This window comes from Rhinolophus sinicus, chromosome 18, assembly GCF_057876585.1.
Source record: "Rhinolophus sinicus isolate RSI-liver-muscle chromosome 18, RSI-T2T, whole genome shotgun sequence".
In the NCBI taxonomy this organism is placed as follows: domain Eukaryota; kingdom Metazoa; phylum Chordata; class Mammalia; order Chiroptera; family Rhinolophidae; genus Rhinolophus; species Rhinolophus sinicus.
The window spans coordinates 75206566-75225764 of NC_142518.1; the positions used below are offsets into that span (position 1 = coordinate 75206566).

General features: G+C 36.4%; 1 pseudogene; it reads right to left on the minus strand.

Moving 5' to 3' along the window:
• Positions 1 to 4500: 4500 nt before the first annotated feature.
• The window catches only part of LOC109438315 (dynactin subunit 6 pseudogene), a 53426-nt pseudogene continuing 38727 nt past the window's right edge, over positions 4501 to 19199 (minus strand).

Below are 19199 nucleotides of genomic sequence, written 5' to 3' on the forward strand. Positions count from 1 at the left end.
TATCCCACACTTCCATTTTGCTTTTTTGTTCATGGTCAACACCCTTCTTTGGCTGTTAATAATCTTCCCCATGTATCAAGGCCCATTTTTAGATAAACACATACATATATAAAAATTGCTAAGTACTTACTATGGGTTAGGCCTTGCTCTGAGACATTTACATGCATTAACTCATTTAATACTTACAATAAGCCTATGAGATACATACTATTATTATCATCCTTATTCTACAGAGGAGCACACTAAGGCACAGTATGTTAAGTAACACTGTGGCACAAAACATGCTATATACTCATCAAATTTGTTTCATCTTTCTCTTCCTGGGTCCACATGTCCCATCCTCCCTTGAACTTAGGCTAAGACCATGTGACTGGCTTCTGTTCTGACCAGCAGAATGTGGAAAGAAATGATGTAAGCATTTTCTAGGCCTGGTCTTTAAAAACATCCCAGGAATCCCTCCTGTCTTTTCTTTCCCTTCTGCAGTATCTTCAGAGGTCATGTGTTGATATGGTGGCATCATAAGACAGTAAAGCCTCCTTCAGCCAATGTCCCTCCTATCCTGACTATTTATTTGCCTAAAGCAGGGTGTGTCCAAACTTTTTTCAACGGTTTTTACCAAGGGCCATATGTGGTAAAATACACAAACAGCCGGGCCACTCACTCGAGGTGAAGTACGTATTGCCTCACCTGGTTTATTTAAGTAAAATAAATATATTTTTGGAATTTGCTGCGGGCCAATTAACAATGGATCATGGGCTGTAGTTGGCCAGTGGGCGGCAGTTTGGACACCGCTGGCCTAAAGGCATATAATGATTAAAAGCAGAGACAGAATATAAAGTCAGGCCATGTGACTTCAGAGTCATATTCTGAACTTTTAGGTCCTATAATATAATACCTTCTCCTCCTATTTTTGTAACTTTTTCTGTGGAATATTTCAAACATTTGCAGAGGTTGAAAGAATAATATCACGAACCCTAATTTACTCATCATCCATTTTATGAAAATTTCAAGTCATGGCCAACTTTGTTTCATCTATTATTCCACTCTCTCTATTTTTTTGAAGCTATTATTTTGAAGCAAATCTCGGTCATATCATTTCTTCTATAACCATTTCACTATGAAATAAGAACTTTTTTTATAAAAAATACATAATTATACCATCATTTCACTAAAAACAAAAGCAGAAACTCTTTAATATCATTCAATACCCAATGTACATATTATCAATTTGTGCTTTTTTATAGTTTGTTTGAAACAGGAAAAATAAGATACAGACTGCAATTGGTTGAAATGTCTCTTTTTAACACTTTCCAAAGTTGTTTTCTTCAGCTTTGTTGAGATATAATTGACATGTAACATTGTGTACATAAACAGAATGAAAAGGCAACCTACCAAATAGGAGAAAATATTTGCAAATCATATATCTGATAAGTAGTTAATATTCAAAATATATGAAGAACTCATACAACTCAACAGCAAAAAAATAAACAGTCCGATTTAAAAATGGGCAGAGGAAGATTGGTGCAGCCACTATGGAAAACAGTTTGGAGATATCTCAAAAATCTGAAAATGGAACTACCTTATGATCCAGCAATCCCACTCCTAGGTATCTATCCGGAGAAATCCAAAACTCCAATTCAAAAATCTTTATGCACTCCTATGTTTATTGCAGCACTATATACAATAGCCAAGACCTGGAAACAACCGAAATGCCCATCAGTAGATGACTGGATTAAGAAACTGTGGTACATTTATACAATGGAGTATTACGCAGCCATAAAGAAGAAAGAAATCTTACCATTTGCAACAACATGGATGGACCTAGAGAACATTATGTTAAGTGAAATAAGTCAGAAAGAGAAAGACAAATACCATATGATCTCACTTATATGTGGAATCTAAAGAAAAGAATAAGTGAATGAACTAATCAGAAACAGTTTTGGAAACATGGAGGAAAAACTGAGGGTTGCTAGATGGGCAGGGGGGTGGGGATAAGGGGAAGGTGAGAGGTTTCGGGAACGTACAGAGGGATAGTGGATGGGGGGAGGGGGGTTCACACAGTGTGAGGGATATAAATGATAAATGTCTAAGTTTTGCTTTGTCTTGTGCACCTGAAACTGATTAATAAAAAAAAAAAAAAAAAAGGTAACCGCTAAAAAAAAAAAAAAAAAAAAAAAAAATGGGCAGAGGATCTGAACAGACATTTTTTCCAAAGAAGACATACAGATGGTCAATAAGTACATGAAAAGATGCTCAACATCACTAATCATCAGGGAAATGCAAATCAAGACCACCATGAAGTATGAACTCACACCTGCTCGAATGACTATTATCAAAAAGACAAGAAAAAGTGAGTGTTGGCAGGGATGTGGACAAAAGGTAACCCTTGTGAACTGTTGGTGGGAAAGTAAATTGGAGCAGCCACTGTGGAAAACAGTATGGAGGTTCCTCAAAAATTAAAAATAGAATACCATGTGATCCAGCACTCCCACTTCTGGATATTTATCTGAAGAGAATGAAAACATTAATTTGAAAAGATGTATGTACCCCTGTATTCATTGCAGCATTATTTAAAATAACCAAGATATGGAAATAACCTATAGCGTCCACTGACAGATGAAGGAGTAAAGAAAATGTGGTGGACACATACAATGGAATATTATTCAGCTACAAAAAAAGAATGAAATCTTGACATTTGTGACAACATGGATGGACCTTGAGGCATTATGCTAAGTGAAATAAGTCAGACAGAGAAAGTCAAATACTATGTGATCTCACTTATATGTGGAATATTGAAAAGAGAAACATTGTGTAAGTTTAAGATCATGATGATTTGATACACATATATGTTGCAAAATGATTACCACAATAAAGTTAGCTAATGCATCCATCATCTCACATAGTTGCTTTTCATTGTGGTGAGAACATTTAACATTTACTCTTCTAGCAACTTTCAAGTATATAATACAGTATAGTTAACTATAGTCACCATGCTGTACATCAGATCTCCAGAAATAATTCATCTTCCAACTGGAAGTGTGTACTCCATGACCAGTATCTCTCCATTTCCTCCTACCACCACAGTTCCTGTCATCCACCATTCTAGTCTCTGTTTCTATAAGTTTGGATTTTTTTTTACATGCCACATATAAATGAGATCATACAGTATTTGTTTATATTTGTTTGACTTATTTCACTTTACATAATGCCCTCAAGATCCATCCATGTTATCACAAATGGCAGAATTTCCTTCTTTTTGTGCCTGAATAATATTCCATTGTGTGAACACAGACACACAGGCATGCACACACACACACACACACACTACCCTCTAGGGTAATATAATATAGGGTAATATAATATAACATAATACCCTCTAGGTCCATATATACAATGGAATTATCTCTCTCTCTCTCTCTCTCTCTATATATATATATATATATATATATAGATAGATAGATAGATAGATAGATAGATATAGATAGATAGATATATACACACATACATATATGTAAACGTTTTCCTTATCCATTAATTCATTCATTGATAGACACTTAGTTTGTTTCCATGTCTTGGCTATTGTGAATGATGTTGCAATGAACATGGAGGTACAGATATATTTTTTTTTTCTAAAGATTTTATTGGGGAAGGGGAACAGGACTTTATTGGGGAACAGTGTGTACTTCCAGAACTTTTTTTTCCAAGTCAAGTTGTTGTCCTTTCTTTTTTTTTTTTTTTTTATTAAATTTATTGGGGTGACAATTGTTAGTAAGTTGTTGTCCTTTCGATCTTAGTTGTGGAGGGTGCCGTTCAGCTTCAAGTTCTTATCCTTTCAGTCTTAGTTGTGGAGGTCGCAGTTCAGCTCCCAGTCCAGTTGCCATCGCTAGTTGCAGGGGGTGCAGCCCACCATCCCTTGCGGGACTCGAGGAATTGAACTGGCAACCTTGTGGTTGAGAGCCCACTGGCCCATGTGGGAATCGAACCGGCAGCCTTTGGAGTTAGGAGCAAGGAGCTCTAACCGCCTGAGCCACCGGGCCGGCCCCTAGATATCTTTTTGAGACAGTGATTTTATTTCATTTAGAAACATACCAAGAAATGGGATTGCTGGATCATATGGTAGCTATTTAAAAATTATTTTTTCATCAACATTTTTTTATTTAGTTTACTATGTGCTAGAATATAAATACATAAATATATGCCATTTGTTATCATGGGTAATCTTTGTATAACTAAAATCTGTGGCCAACATTTTACAGAACAAAAGAAAATTAAATCTGCAAATTATCAGAAAAGGAGCAAGAATATTGGGAAATAATACATTTTACATAAATTATAGATCACAGACACAACGAAAATCCATTATTTTCCTCTTTAACTCAATTTTACAAAATAAAGTTAACATGTATTATTCTGTGAACTGCTAAGAGGGCATGAACACTGTGGCCCTTTCAAAAGACAGTGGTCAAAGACAAAATGTTATCTTGATGTCATATATTGTCCTTAGTTCTTAATTGGAGCTGAGCTTCCTTTCATAGTCTTCTTTAGGTTATGGTATTTTGGCGAGATTTTCATCAAGAAATCCACCTAAAGCTGTGTCTGGGGCTGTAGTCGCTCAGTCTGCACCTGACGAAGGCAATCTACACCCTATGCGAAGATCACTGTAGTCTCGGGGATGACTTCAAACATATTTAGGTTGCAACAAACCCCTATGATGCAACCACTGGTCAATATTACATTTCTGCCTACATATGCTTTTGATTCGATAACATTATTATCTCCTATTTTCATGGTTTGGGAATAACAGCCAACTTCAAACACATTATTTGTGCTAATGATCATAGGTTTGGGTTCTGGATCTTCACTGTCAGGGGTGATATTATCAGGGTGAGCATTTATGATAAGCACTAGTTCTTCTATTAGATCACCTTCGCCAATCACTATTGGCCTGGCTTCTGTAATAATTCCTGCTTTAAGGTGGATCCCTGTCCTAGGTCCTATAGTTATATTATATCACCTTTGATTTCACTTTCTATGCACACAACTACTCCAGGAGCAAACTTCACACTCTTGACTCTTCTCCACCATGGTTTGGCCTGGGTCTCTATTTTTAAATTTTTTTTATGAATCTGTATACATTTTCCATACTGGCTAAACCAATTTACATTCCCACCAAAAGTACACTAAGGTTTTGTTTTCTCCATATCTTTGCCAACACTTGTTATCACTTGTCTTTTTTTTTTTTTTTTTTTTTTACTAGTTTCAGGTGTACGAAACAACAGTGATTTGACATTTACATGCCTCACAAAGTGATGACACCAATGTCTATTACACATCACACGGTATATAGTTCTTGCAATATTATTGACTATACCCCCTATGCTGTACTTTATATCCAGTGACTATTTTTTTTATAATTGACAATCAGTGTTATTTCATATTTGCCTCAGGTGTACAGCATATAGTGGTTAGACATTCATATAATTTATGAAGTCATCCCTTTGATAAGCCTAGAACCACCTGACACTATACATAGATTTTACAATATTATTGACTATATTTCCCATACTATACTTCACATCCCCATGACTATTTTGTAACTACGAATTTGTACTTCTTAATCCCTTCACTTTTCTCACCCAGCCCCTAAACCCCCTGCAACTGGTAACCATCAGTTTGTTCTCTGTATCTGAGTCTGTTTCTGTTTTGTTTGTTTATTTTGTTCTTTAGATTCCACATATAAGTGAGACACTATGGTATTTAACTTTCTCAGTCTGACTTATTTCACTTAGTGTAATAACCTCTAGGTTCATCCATGTTGTTACAATGATAAGATTTCATTGTTGTTGTTGTTTTTAAGTTTATTGGGGTGACAGTTAGTAAAATTACATAGATTTCAGGTGTACAATTCTGTATCACATCATCTATAAATCCCACTGTGTGTTCACCACCCAGAGTCAGTTCTCCTTCCATCACCATATATTTGATCCCCCTTACCCTCATCTCCCACTCCCCTCCCCCCTTACCCTCTGGTAACCACTAAACTATTGTCTGTCTATGAGTTTTTGTTTCTCATTTGTTTGTCTTGTTCTTTTGTTGTTTTTGGTTTATATACCACATATCAGTGAAATGATATGGTTCTCTGCTTTTTCTGTCTGACTTATTTCGCTTAGCATTATACTCTCAAGATCCATCCATGTTGTCACAAATGGTCCTATTTCATCTTTTCTTACCACCGAATAGTATTCCATTGTGTATATATACCACAACTTCTTTATCCATTCATCTATCGAAGGACATTTTGGTTGTTTCCATGTCTTGGCCACCGTAAATAAAGCTGCAATGAACATTGGAGCACACATGTCTTTATGTATAAATGTTTCAGATTTTTTGGGTAGATACCCAAGAGAGTGATTGCTGGGTCATATGGTAATTCTATTCATAATTTTTTGAGGAACCTCCACACTGCCTTCCATAGTGGCTGCACCAGTCTGCATTCCCACCTAGAGTGTATGAGGGCTCCTTTTTCTCCACAGGCTCTCCAACACTTATTACTATTTGTCTTGTTTATGGTAGCCATTCTGTGTTGTTTTTTTCAACAGGACTTTTATTGGGGAACACTGTGTACTTCCAGGACTTTTTCTTTTCCAAGTTAAGTTGTTGTCCTTTCAATCTTAATTGTGGAGGGCGCAGCTCAGCTCCAGGTCCAGTTGCTGTTGCTAGTTGCAGGGGTGCAGCCCACCATCCCTTGTGGGAGTCAAACCGGCAACCTTGTGGTTGAGAGGATGCGCTCCAACCAACTGAGCCATCTGGGAGCTCAGCGGCAGCTCAGCTCAAGGTGCCATGTTCAATCCTAGTTGCAGGCAGTGGAGCCCACCATCCATTGCAGGACTCGAGGAGTTGAACCGGCAACCTTGTGGTTGAGAGCACACTGGCCCATGTGGGAATCAAACCGGCAGCCTTCAGAGTTAGGAGTACAGAGCTTCAACCGCCTGAGCCACCGGGCCGACCCCCTCATTGTTTTTGAGGCAGAGTAATATTCCATTGTATATGTCCCACAAATACTTTATCTAATCATCTATTGATGGTTATTTTGGTTGTTTCCATATCTTGGCTATTGTAAATAAAGCTGTAGTGAACGTAGGGGTGCATATATCTTCTCAAAATTATTGTTTTCAATTTCTTTGGATAAATACCCAGAAGTGGAATTGCTGGGTCATAAGGTAGTCTATTTTTAATTTTTTGAGGAGCCTCCATACTGTTTTCCATAGTGGCGAAACAAATTTGCAATCCTACCAAGAGTATACCCACCAAAGGGAGTTCCCTTTTCTTCACATCGTGGCAAACATTTGTTGTTTCTTCCTTTCTTTCTTTCCTTCCTTCCTTCCTGTCTTTTTTCCTTCTCCTTCTCCTTCTTCTTCCTCATCTTTTTCTTCTTCTTTTTAGTTGCAGGTGTACAAAACATAATGATTAGACAATTGCACCCTTCACAAAGTGATAACTCCCCCCAAGTCTGCTGCCCCTCTGACATCAGACATAGCTATTACAATATCATTAACAATATTCCCTCTGCTGTACTTTACATCCTGTGACTATACACATACACACACACAAACACAAAAGCACACTCACATGCATGAGTATACACACACACACACACACACATAAACACACACACACACAAAACACAAGGTCAGACAATTTAGTTCAGGAACTCATCCTAGAAAAAGTGCTACATACCTCATTGCTGAATATCACTATGGTCACATTTGAAGTATTCCCCTTGGAAGCTGTGCACAGACGCCAGTGCTTAGTCCACTCTTTAAAGAAATTTTGCAACTGTTTTTCTAAAATGGCCATCAGAGCGGTTGTCGTATTAAATGATGTCCTGAATGTCATCAAAATGTCTTCCTTTCAATATTTCCCCTATTTTCGGGTAAAGAAAGAAGTCACTGAGGGCCAGATCAGGTGAGTACGGAGGGTGTTCCAATATAGTTGTTTACTGGTTGCAATATCGTTGCAACAAGTTTGCGAACTGAATTGTCAGAACATGTGACAGTGTGTGTGTGAGTGTGTGTGTGTGTGTGTGTGTGTGTGTGTGTGTGTGTATGCAATCATAGTTGATACTCAATATTACTAACATTATTATTTTTAATTAAAGTTTATTGGGCTGACAACTGTTAGTAAAGTTACGTAGATTTCAGGTGTACAATTCGGGAATACATCATCTTTATATAGTTGTCCTTCCATCACCATATATTGGATCCCCTTTACCCTCGTCTACCACGCCCCACCCCCTTACCCTCTGGTAACCACTAAACTATTGTCTATGAGTTTTTGTTTCTTCATTTGTTTGTCTTGTTCTTTTGTTGTTTTCAATTTTATATCCCACAGATTAGTGAAATCATATGGTTCTCAGCTTTTTCTGTATAACTTATTTCGCTCAGCACAATAATCTCAAGATCCATCCATGTTGTAGCAAATAGTACTATTTCATCATTTCTTATTGTCGAATAGTATTCCATTGTGTGTATATACCACATCTTCTTTATCCATTCATCTATCAAAGGACATTTTGGCTGTTGCCATGTCTTGGACACCGTAAATAAAGCTTCAATGAACATCAGAGCACATATGTCTTTATGGGTAAATGTTTTCAGATTTTTGGGTAGATACCCAGGAGAGGGGTTGCTGGGTCATACAGTAATTCTATTCTTAATTTTTTGAGGAACCTCCACACTGCCTTCCATAGCGGCTGCACCAATCTGCATTCCCACCAACAGTGTATGAGGGGTCTTTTTTCTCCATAGTCTCTCCAACACTTGTTATTATTTGTCTTGTTGATGATAGCCATTCTGACTGGTGACAGGAGATATCTCATTGTGCTTTTTATTTGCATTTCTCTGATGATTAGTGATGTTGAACATTTTTTTCATATGTCTATTGGCCATTTGTGTGTCTTCTTTGCAGAAATGTCTCTTTAGGACCTATGCCCATTTTTTAATAGGATTTGTTGTTGTTGCTGTTGAGTTGTATGAGTTCCTTATATATTTTGGATATAACCCCTTACCGGAGCTATTGTTTCAAAAGTCTTCTGCTATTCGGTTGGTTGCCTCTTTATTTTGTCGATGGTTTCTTTTGCTGTGCAGAAGCTTTTTAGTTTGATATAGTCCCATTCATTTATATTTGCTTTTATTTCCCTTGTTTTGGGGTCAAATTCATAAAATGCTCTTTGAACCCAAAGTCTATGAGTTTCTTCTATGCAGTTTATTGTTTAGGTCTTATGTTTAGGTCTTTGATCCATTTTGAGGTAATTTTGGTACACTGTGACAGATAGCAGTCTAATTTCATTCTTTTGCACATGGCTTTAAAATTCTCCCAGCACCATTTTCTCCATTGTATATGTTTTACATCTATGTCAAGAATTATTTGTCCATATTTATATGGGTTTATTTCTGGATTCTCAATTCTATTCCATTGGCCTATGTGTCTGTTTTTCTGCCAATATCACACTGTTTTGATAATTGTTGCCCTGTACTATAAGCTGAAGTTAGGGAGTGTGATACCTCCAGCGTTGTTCTTTTTTCTTAGTATTGCTTTGGCTATTCAGGGTCCTTTGTGGTTCCATAGAAATCTGATGATTTTTTGTTCTATTTCTTTTAAAAAATGCCATTGGGATTTTGATGGGGATTGCATTAAATCTGTGTATTACTTTCGGTAATATGGCCATTTTAACTACGTTAATTCTTCCAATCCATGAACACCGTATGTCGTTCCATTTCTTTGTGTCTTCCTCAATTTAGTGGTTGCCAGAGGGTAACGGGGGCAGGGGGTGGGGGGTGGGAGATGAGGGTAAGGGGGATCGAATATATGGTGATGGAAGGAGAACTGACTCTGGGTGATGAACACACAATGGGATTTATAGATGATGTAATACAGAATTGTACACCTGAAATCTATGTAATTTTACTAACAATTGTCACCCCAATAAATTTAATTAAAAAAAAAAATGTCTTATAGTTTTCAGTATATAAGCCTTTTGCATCATTGGTTAAGTTTATTCCTAAGTATTTTACCCTTTTTGTTGCAGTTACAAAGGGAATTGATTTTTAAATTACTTTTTCTGAGATTTTATTGTTATTATATAGGAATGCAATGGACTTTTTACATTGATTTTGTAGCCGGCAACTTTACTGTATTCGTTGATTGTTTCTAATGTCTTTTTGGTGGAGTCTTTAGAGTTTTCTATATATAGCATACGTCATCTTAAAGAGACACAATTTAACTTCTTCATTCCCAATGTAGATGCCTTTAATTTCTTGCTTTTGCCTGAATGCTCTGTCTAAAACTTCCAATAGAATGCTGAAAAGGAGAGGTGATAGGGGACAACCCTACCAAGTTCCTGAACATAGAGCAAAGGGCTTCAGTTTTTCACCATTAATTATGATATTAGTTGATGGTCTGTCATATATGGCCTTTACTACGTTATGGTATTTTCCTTCTATATCCATTTTATTAAGTGTTTTAATCATAAATAGATATTATATCTTTCTTTTCTTTCTTCTTTTTTTTTTTTTGGTTTTTTTTTTTTGTGGAGGGTAGAGAGTGGATGAAAGGGGTCTAGGGATATGGGATCAGCCCAACTCAAACCACATCAACTGAGGGTGACGCAAAGGGATCTCCAAATGGAAGCCAGAGTGCTATGACTAGAAGGGGAAGTGATGCTGGCAGTCCAAAACAACAGATGTGTGATGAAATAGCACTTCTAGTTCATACAGGTCTGACAATTCAGTTCGCGAACATGTTGCAGCAATGTTGCTAACCTTTTTTGATATCAGAGGGATTATTCATTATGGATTTGAGCCAACTGGACAAACAGTTAACCAAGTTTACTATTTGGAAGTGCTGAAAAGGTTGCATGAACAAGTTAGATGACCTGAACTTTTCGCCAAGAATTCATGGATCTTGCATCATGACAATGCACCAGCTCACACGGCACTGTCTGTGAGGGAGTTTTAGCCAGTAAACAAATCACTGTATGGGAACACCCTCCCTACTCACTTGATCTGGCAACAATTACTTCTTTCTTTACCCAAAGATAAAGGAAATATTGAAAGGAAGATATTTTGATGACATTCAGGACATTAAGTTTAATGCAATGACAACTCTGATGGCCAGTCCAGAAAAAGAGTTCCAAAATTGCTCTGAAGGATGGACTAGGTGGGAGCATCATTGCATTGCTTCCAATGGGGAGTACTTCGACGGTGACCACAGTGACATTTAGGAATGAGGTATATAGCCATTTGTCTAGGAGGAGACCGTGAATTTAGTTTTTGGACCTCATATATCCTGGCATTAACACAAGACTGGAAATTTCAAAAATTTAAGCTCCCAGGCTAGTTAGAACAATAATTGAATTGTTTCCTCTGTCTCAACCCACTTGATTTTAGTAATTTAGCAGCTTGACTATAATGATCACATTTTATTTCTTCACTTAATTCCTCCCTGGATTTTCTGTAACTACAAATACAATCATGTGCCTCATAAAGATGTTTTGGTCAATGATGAACCGCATATAGGCATGAGGTTCCATAAGATTATAATGGAGCTGGAAAGTCCCTATCCCCTAGTGACATCATAATCATCTTGGCCCTTGTAAGGTATTACACAAATATTTATCATTGTATTACAATTACCTAGAGTGTTCAGTACAGTGACATGCTGTACAAGTTTAAACCATAGGTGGGGTATTCTGTAGGGGAACAGAATATGCCACCCCAAAATATGTCTATGTGGCATAAAGATTATTTTAGGCTGGTTAATTTTAAGACAGAGTAGACATGGGAGAAGCTCTGAAAACCAAGTAGAGGTTACCCTTTGTAAAAGACATTTACCTGGATATTATATATTGTCAAGCATTTTAACTGCACCTATTGTTATAATCATATGATTTTTTGTCCGTTATTTTGTTTATGTGGTGTATCACATTGATGGATTTGCATATGTTGAACAATGCTTGTGCCCCTGGAATGAACCACTTTTGGTGGTGATGTATAATATTTTTAATGCATTCTTGCATTCTATTTCCAGAATTTTGTTTAGGATATTTGCATCTGTATTCATCAGAGATATTGGTCTGTAATTTTCTTTTACTGTGTTACCCTTACCAAGTTTCGGGATCAGGGTAATGAACTCAATAGAAGAAATTAAGAATGAACTAGCCAGCTTAGGAAGTAGAGTTGACCAGATGGAGGAAAGAATCCGTGACATCGAAGATAGAAACCTGGAAATAGCACAGATGGAAGAAGAAAGAGACTTGAGACTTAAAAGAAATGAAAGAACTCTACAAACTTTCTGCTCCATCAGAAAGAGCAGTATAAGAATAATGGGCATACCAGAAGGAGAAGAAAGAGAGAAGGAAACAGAGAGTATATTCAAACAAATAGTCGATGAGAACTTCCCAAAATTGTGGAAAGTACTAGAACCTCGAATCCAAGAAGAAAACAGAACACCTAATTGTCTCACCCCAAACAGGCCTTCTCCAAGGCACATTGTATTGAAGCTGTCTAAAATCAATGACAAAGAAAGAATCCTCAAGGCAGCCAGGGAAAAAAGACGGTAACCTACAAAGGAAAGCCCATTAAATTATCATCAGATTTCTCAGCAGAAACTCTATAAACCAGGAGAGGGTGGAACCAAATATTCAAACTATCGAAATAGAGAAATTATAAGCCAAGAATAATACACCCAGCAAAGACATCCTTTAGATATGAAGGAGGAATAAAGACCTTTCCAGACATACAGAAGCTGAGAGGCAATTTTCTAATACATGACCGGCACTAAGAAATACTAAAGGGGGCTATTCGACCACCATCAACAGGGACAATTTGTGGCAACCGAAACATAAAAAGGGGGAGAGTAAAGGCCTGAACCGGAATATGGGAATGAAGAAAGTAGGCATGCTGAAAAAAATGGAATACTCTAAATATCAAACTTTCTTTTACATAAAGTTAATGGTAACCACTCAAAAAAAAAAAAAAAAAAAAAAAAAGCCAGATCTGAAATATATACTGTAACAAAAGAAGAAACAGAGGGAAACATCATAGACTACCACCACACAGAAATAATAGACAAAAACAAAAAGGCAAAGAAACAATGGAGACACAATCTTACCAGGAAACTAAAGATAGAATGATAGGAAATCCTCACATATCAATAATCACCCTAAATGTAAATGGACTGAACTCACCAATAAAAACACACAGAGTAGCAGATTGGATCAAAAAACTAAAACCAACCATATGCTGTCTCCAACAGACACACCTCAACTACAAGGACAAGCATAGACTCAAAGAGAAAGGGTGGAAATTGGCACTCCAAGCAAACGGTATCCAGAGAAAATCAGGTGTAGCTATACTGATATCAGATGAAACAGACTTCAGGGTGAAAAAGATAACAAGAGACAAAGATGGACATTTCATAAAGGTAAAGGGGACTCTACAACAAGAAGACATAACAATCATCAATATTTATGCCCTCAATCAGAGAGCACCGAAATATACCAAGCAACTACTAACAGAACTAAAGGGAGAATTTGACCAAAATGCAATTATACTAGGGGACTTAAATACATCATTGACAACTACGGATAGATCATCCAAACAGAGAATAAATAACGAAATAGTAGCCCTAAATGACACATTAGATGAAACGGACATAATTGACATTTATAGAGCCCTTCATCCTAAAATATCAGAATATATATTTTTTTTCTAGTGTACATGGAACATTCTCAAGGATAGACCATATATTGGGACATAAAACTAACCTCAGCAAATTGAAGAAGATTGAAATCATACCAAGCATATTCTCTGATCACAAGGCTTTAAAACTCGATATGAACTGCAAAAAGAAAGCAGGAAAAAAAAAAACAAATAGATGGAGATTAAACAACATACTTTTAAAGAACGACCAGGTCAAAGAAGAAATTCGAGGAGAGATCAAAAGATATATAGAAACAAATGAGAATGAAAACACATCCTATCAAAATTTTGGGGATGCAGCAAAAGCATTATAAGAGGGAAATTTATATAATTACAGACCTATCTCAAGAAACAACAAAAATCCCACATAAATAACCTCATGTTACACCTTAAAGAACTAGAAAAAGAAGAACAAATGAAACCCAAGTTCAGCAGAAGAGAGGGAATAAGAAAAATCAGAGCAGAACTAAATGAAATAGAGAACAAAAAGACAATAGAAAAAATTAATGTGAAAAAGAGCTGGTTCTTTAAAAAGGTTAACAAAATTGACAAAACCTTGGGTGGCTCACTAAGATAAAAAGAGAGAAGACACTAATAAACAAATCAGAAATGAAAAAGGGGAAGTTATGACGGATACCACAGAAATACAAAGGATCATCCAATAATAATATGAAGGACTCTATGCCACCAAATTCAATAACCTAGAAGAAATGGACAAATTCTTAGAAACATATAGCCTTCCTAGGCTGAACCATGAAGAACTGGAAAATCTAAACAGACCGATCACCAGTAACGAAATTGAATCAGTCATCCAAAACCTTCCCAAAAGCAAAAGTCCGGGAACAAATGGCTTCACTACTGAATTCTACCAAACCTTCAAAGAAGATCTAATACCAATCCTGCTCAAATTCTTCCAAAAAATCAAAGAAGAGACAGTACTCCCTAACGCATTTTATGAAGCCAACATTACCCTGACACCAAACCTGGTAAGAACAACACAAAAAAAGAGAACTACAGACCAATATCTCTGATGATTACAGATGCAAAAACCTTAAATAAGATTCCAGCAAATCGATTGCAACAATACATTAAAAGATTATTCATCATGACCAAGTGGGGTTCATCACAGGGACACAAAGATGGTTCAACGTATGCAATTCCATCAATGTGATAAAATACATAAACAAAATAAAGGACAAAAATCATATGATTATATCAATTGGTGCAGAAAAAGCATTTGACAAGATACAGCATCCATTTATGTTAAAACACTTAACAAAATAGATATAGAAGGAAAATACCTTAACATAATAAAGCCATATATGACAAACCCTCAGCTAATCTCATAATTAGTGGTGAAAAACTGAAGCCCTTTGCTCTACGGTCAGGAACAACACAGGGCTCTCCCCATCACCTCTGCTTTTCAACATAGTGTTGGAAGTCCTTGCCAGAGCAATCAGGCAAGAGAAAGAAATAAAAGGCATCCAAATTGGGAATGAAGAAGTTAAATTGTCACTCTTTGCAGATGACATGATGCTTTACATGGAAAACCCTAATGACTCCACCAAAAAGCTATTAGAAACAATCAACTAATAAAGTAAAGTTGCTGGCTACAAAATCAACATACAAAAGTCCATTGCATTCCTATATACTAACAATGAAATCTCAGAAATAGAATTTAGAAAAACTCAACAACAAAAAAACAAACAACCCAATTGAAAAATGGGCACACGACCTGAAGAGACATTTCTCCAAAGAGGACATACAAATGGCAAATAGACATATGAAAAAATGCTCAACATCACTAATCATCAGAGAAATGCAAATCAAAACCACAATGAGATATCACCTCACCCCAGTCAGAATGGCTATCATCAATAAGACAAATAGTAACAAGTGTTGGAGAGGCTGTGGAGAAAAAGGAACCCTCATATACTGTTGGTGGGAATGCAGACTGGTGCAGCCGTTATGGAAGGTAGTGTGGAGGTTCCTCAAAAAATTACGAATACAATTGCCATATGACCCAGCAATCCCTCTCCTAGGTATCTACCCAAAAAATCTGAAAATGGTTATACATAAAGACACGTGTGCTCCAATGTTCATTGCAGCTTTGTTTACAGTGGCCAAGACATTGAAACAAACGAAAAGTCCTTCGATAGATGAATGGATAAAGAAGTTGTGGTATATATACACAATGAAATACTATTCGGCGGTAAGAAAAGATGATATAGGAACATTTGTGACAATATGGATGGATCTTGAGAGTATAATGCCAAGTGAAATAAGTCAGACAGAAAAAGCAGAGAACCATATGATTTCACTGATACGTGGTATGTAAACCAAAAACAACAAAAGAACAAGACAAACAAAGGAGAAAATAAAACTCATAGACACAGAGAATAGTTTAGTTGTTACCAGAAGGTAAGGAGGGAGGGGGGAGGTAGATGAGGGTAAAGGGGAACAAATATATGGTGATGGAAAGAGAACTGACTCTGGGTGGTGAACACACAATGGGATTTATAGATGATGTACTGCAGAATTGTACACCTGAATTCTATGTAACTTTACTAACAATTGACACCCCAATAAATTTTAATTTAAAAAAAAAATCTGCTTTCACTGAGTCCCAAGTATTTTGTAGGATGCATTTTCATTGTCATTTGTTTATATGTATCTTTTCATCTCTCCTCTAACTTCTTCTTTGACCCTGTCCTTCTTTAAAAGTATGTTGTTTAATCTCCATGTATTTGTGTTTTTTCCTGCTTTCTTTTTGCAGTTGATGTCCAATTTCAAAGCTTTGTGATTAGAGGATATAGTTGGTATGATTTCAGTCTTCTTAAATTTGCTGAGGCTAGTTTGTGTCCCAATATACGGTCTGTCCTTGAGAATGTTCCATGTACACTAGAATAGAATATATAGTCTGATGTTCTAGGATGAAGTGCTCTATAAATGTCAATTATGTCCATTTCATCTAATGTGCCATTTAGGGATAACATTTCATTATTTATTTTCTGTTTGGATGATTAGTTCTTGACTGTCAATGATGTATTTAAGTCTGCTACTATAATTATGTTTTGGTCAATTTCTCCCTTTAGTTCTGTTAGTAGTTGCTTGGTATATTTTGGTGCTCCCTGTCTGGGGGCAGAATCATTGATGACTGTTATGTCTTCTTGTTGTGTAGTCCCCTTTATCATTATGAAATGTCCATCGTTGTCTCTTGTTAACTATCTTTTACTAGTTTCAGTTGTATAAGACAATGCAATAGTTGGACATTTCACCCCTCACAAAGTGATAACTCCCTTCCCCCAATATTGCCCCTCTGACATAGTATATATCTATTACAATTCCATAGACTCTATTCCTTATGCTATACTCCATATCCCATGGCTATATTTATATTAAATTACAGTTGACATACAATATTATTCAGCCTCAGGTGTACAGTGCAGTGGTCAAGCACCTATACCGTCCATGAAGTGTTCTCACTAATAAGACTTGTGCCCATCTCACACCCTACAAAATCTTTACAACATTATTGATTATATTCCCCAAACTGTCTTTCATATCCCTGTGGCAAGATTGTAATTACCGATTTATGCTGTCTCATCCCTTCTCCTTCTTTCTCATCCCCACCCCTCTCTCTTCTGGCAACCATCAGTTTTTCCTCTATAGATCTGAGAATATTTCTGTTTATTTCACTCATGTATTCAGATCTTTAGATTTCACATATAAGTGAGATCATATGTTATTTATCTTTCTCTAACTGACTTATTTATTTCACTTAGCATAATGTTTTCTCGGTCCATCCATATTGTTGCAAATGGTACAATTTCATTCTTCTTTGTAGCCGAGTAATACTGTGGTGTATAAATGTACTACAGTGACTTAATCCAGTTGTCTACAGGTGAGCATTTCGGTTGTTTCCAAGTTTTTGGCTATTATAAATAGCGCTGCAATAAACATGGGGGTACATATATTTTTTCGAATTAGCGTCTTGGATTTCTCTGGATAGATAACTAAAAGCGGGATTGCTGCGTCATAAGGTAGTTTCATTTCCAGTTTTTTGAGATACCTCCGTACTGTTTTCCACAGTGGCTGCACCAATCTGCAATCCCACCAACAGTGCATCACTGTTCCCTTTTCTCCACAACCTTGCCAGCACTCGTTGTTTGATGATTTATTGATGATACCCATTCTGACCAAAGCGAGGTCATGTTCACTGTGGTTTTTATTTGCATTTATCTAATGATTAGTGAGGTTGAACATTTTTTCATATGTCTGTAGGCCATCTGAATGTCCTCTTTAGAGAAATGTCTCTTCATATCATCTGTCCATTTTTTTAATTCAACTAATTGCTTTTTTTGGTGTTGAGCTACATGAGTATTTTTAGAAAAAAACAAATAAAATTTCTGGAGAATAAGAACTCAATAATGGAAATGAAGAATGAAATAGCCAACTTAGGTAATAGAGTTGATCAGATGGAGGAAAGAATCAGTGACATCGAAGATAGAAATCTGGAAATGACACAGATGGAAGATGAGAGAGACTTCTGATTTAAAAGAAATGAAAGAACTCTACAAGAACTTTCTGACTCCATCAGAAAGAGCAACATAAGAATAATGTGCATATCAGAAGGAGAAGAAAAAGACAAGGGAACAGAGAGTATATTCAAACAAATAGTTGACAAGAACTTCTCAAATTAGTGGAAAGAACTGGATCCTGGAATCAAAGAAGAAAATAGAACACCTAATTACCAAAATCCCAAAAGGCCTTCTCAAAGGCACATTGTATTGAAGCTGTCAAAAATTAACAGCAAAAAAAAAAAAAAAGAATCCTCAAGGCAACCAGGGAAAAGAAACAGTAACCTACAAAGGAAAGCCCATTAGATTATCATCAGATTTCTCAGCAGAAACTCTGAAAGCCAGGAGGGAGTGGAACCAAATATTCAAAATATTGAAAGAGAGAAATTATGAGCCAAGATTAATATATCCAGCAAAGATATCCTTTAAATATGAAGGAAGAATAAAGATCTTTCCAGACATAAAGAAGCTGAGGGAATTTTCTAATACACAACCTACACTGCAAGAAATTCTGAAGGAGGCTATTCGACCAGCATAAATAGGGATAATTTCTGACAACCAAAACATAAAAGGGGGGAGAGTAAATGTCTGAAACAGCATAAGGCAATAGAGAAGGTAAGTATGCTGAAGAAAATAGAATACTCTAAATATGATTTTTTTTTTACATAAACTTAATGGTAAGCACTCAAAAAACATCCAGAACTAAAATATGTAACATAATAAAAGAAGAAACAGAGGGAAACATCATAGAATACAGCCACACTGAAAAAATAGACAGCAACAAAACGCAAAGAAACAATGGAGAAACCAACCTACTAGAAAATCAAAGATAGAATGACAGGAAATCCTCATATATCAA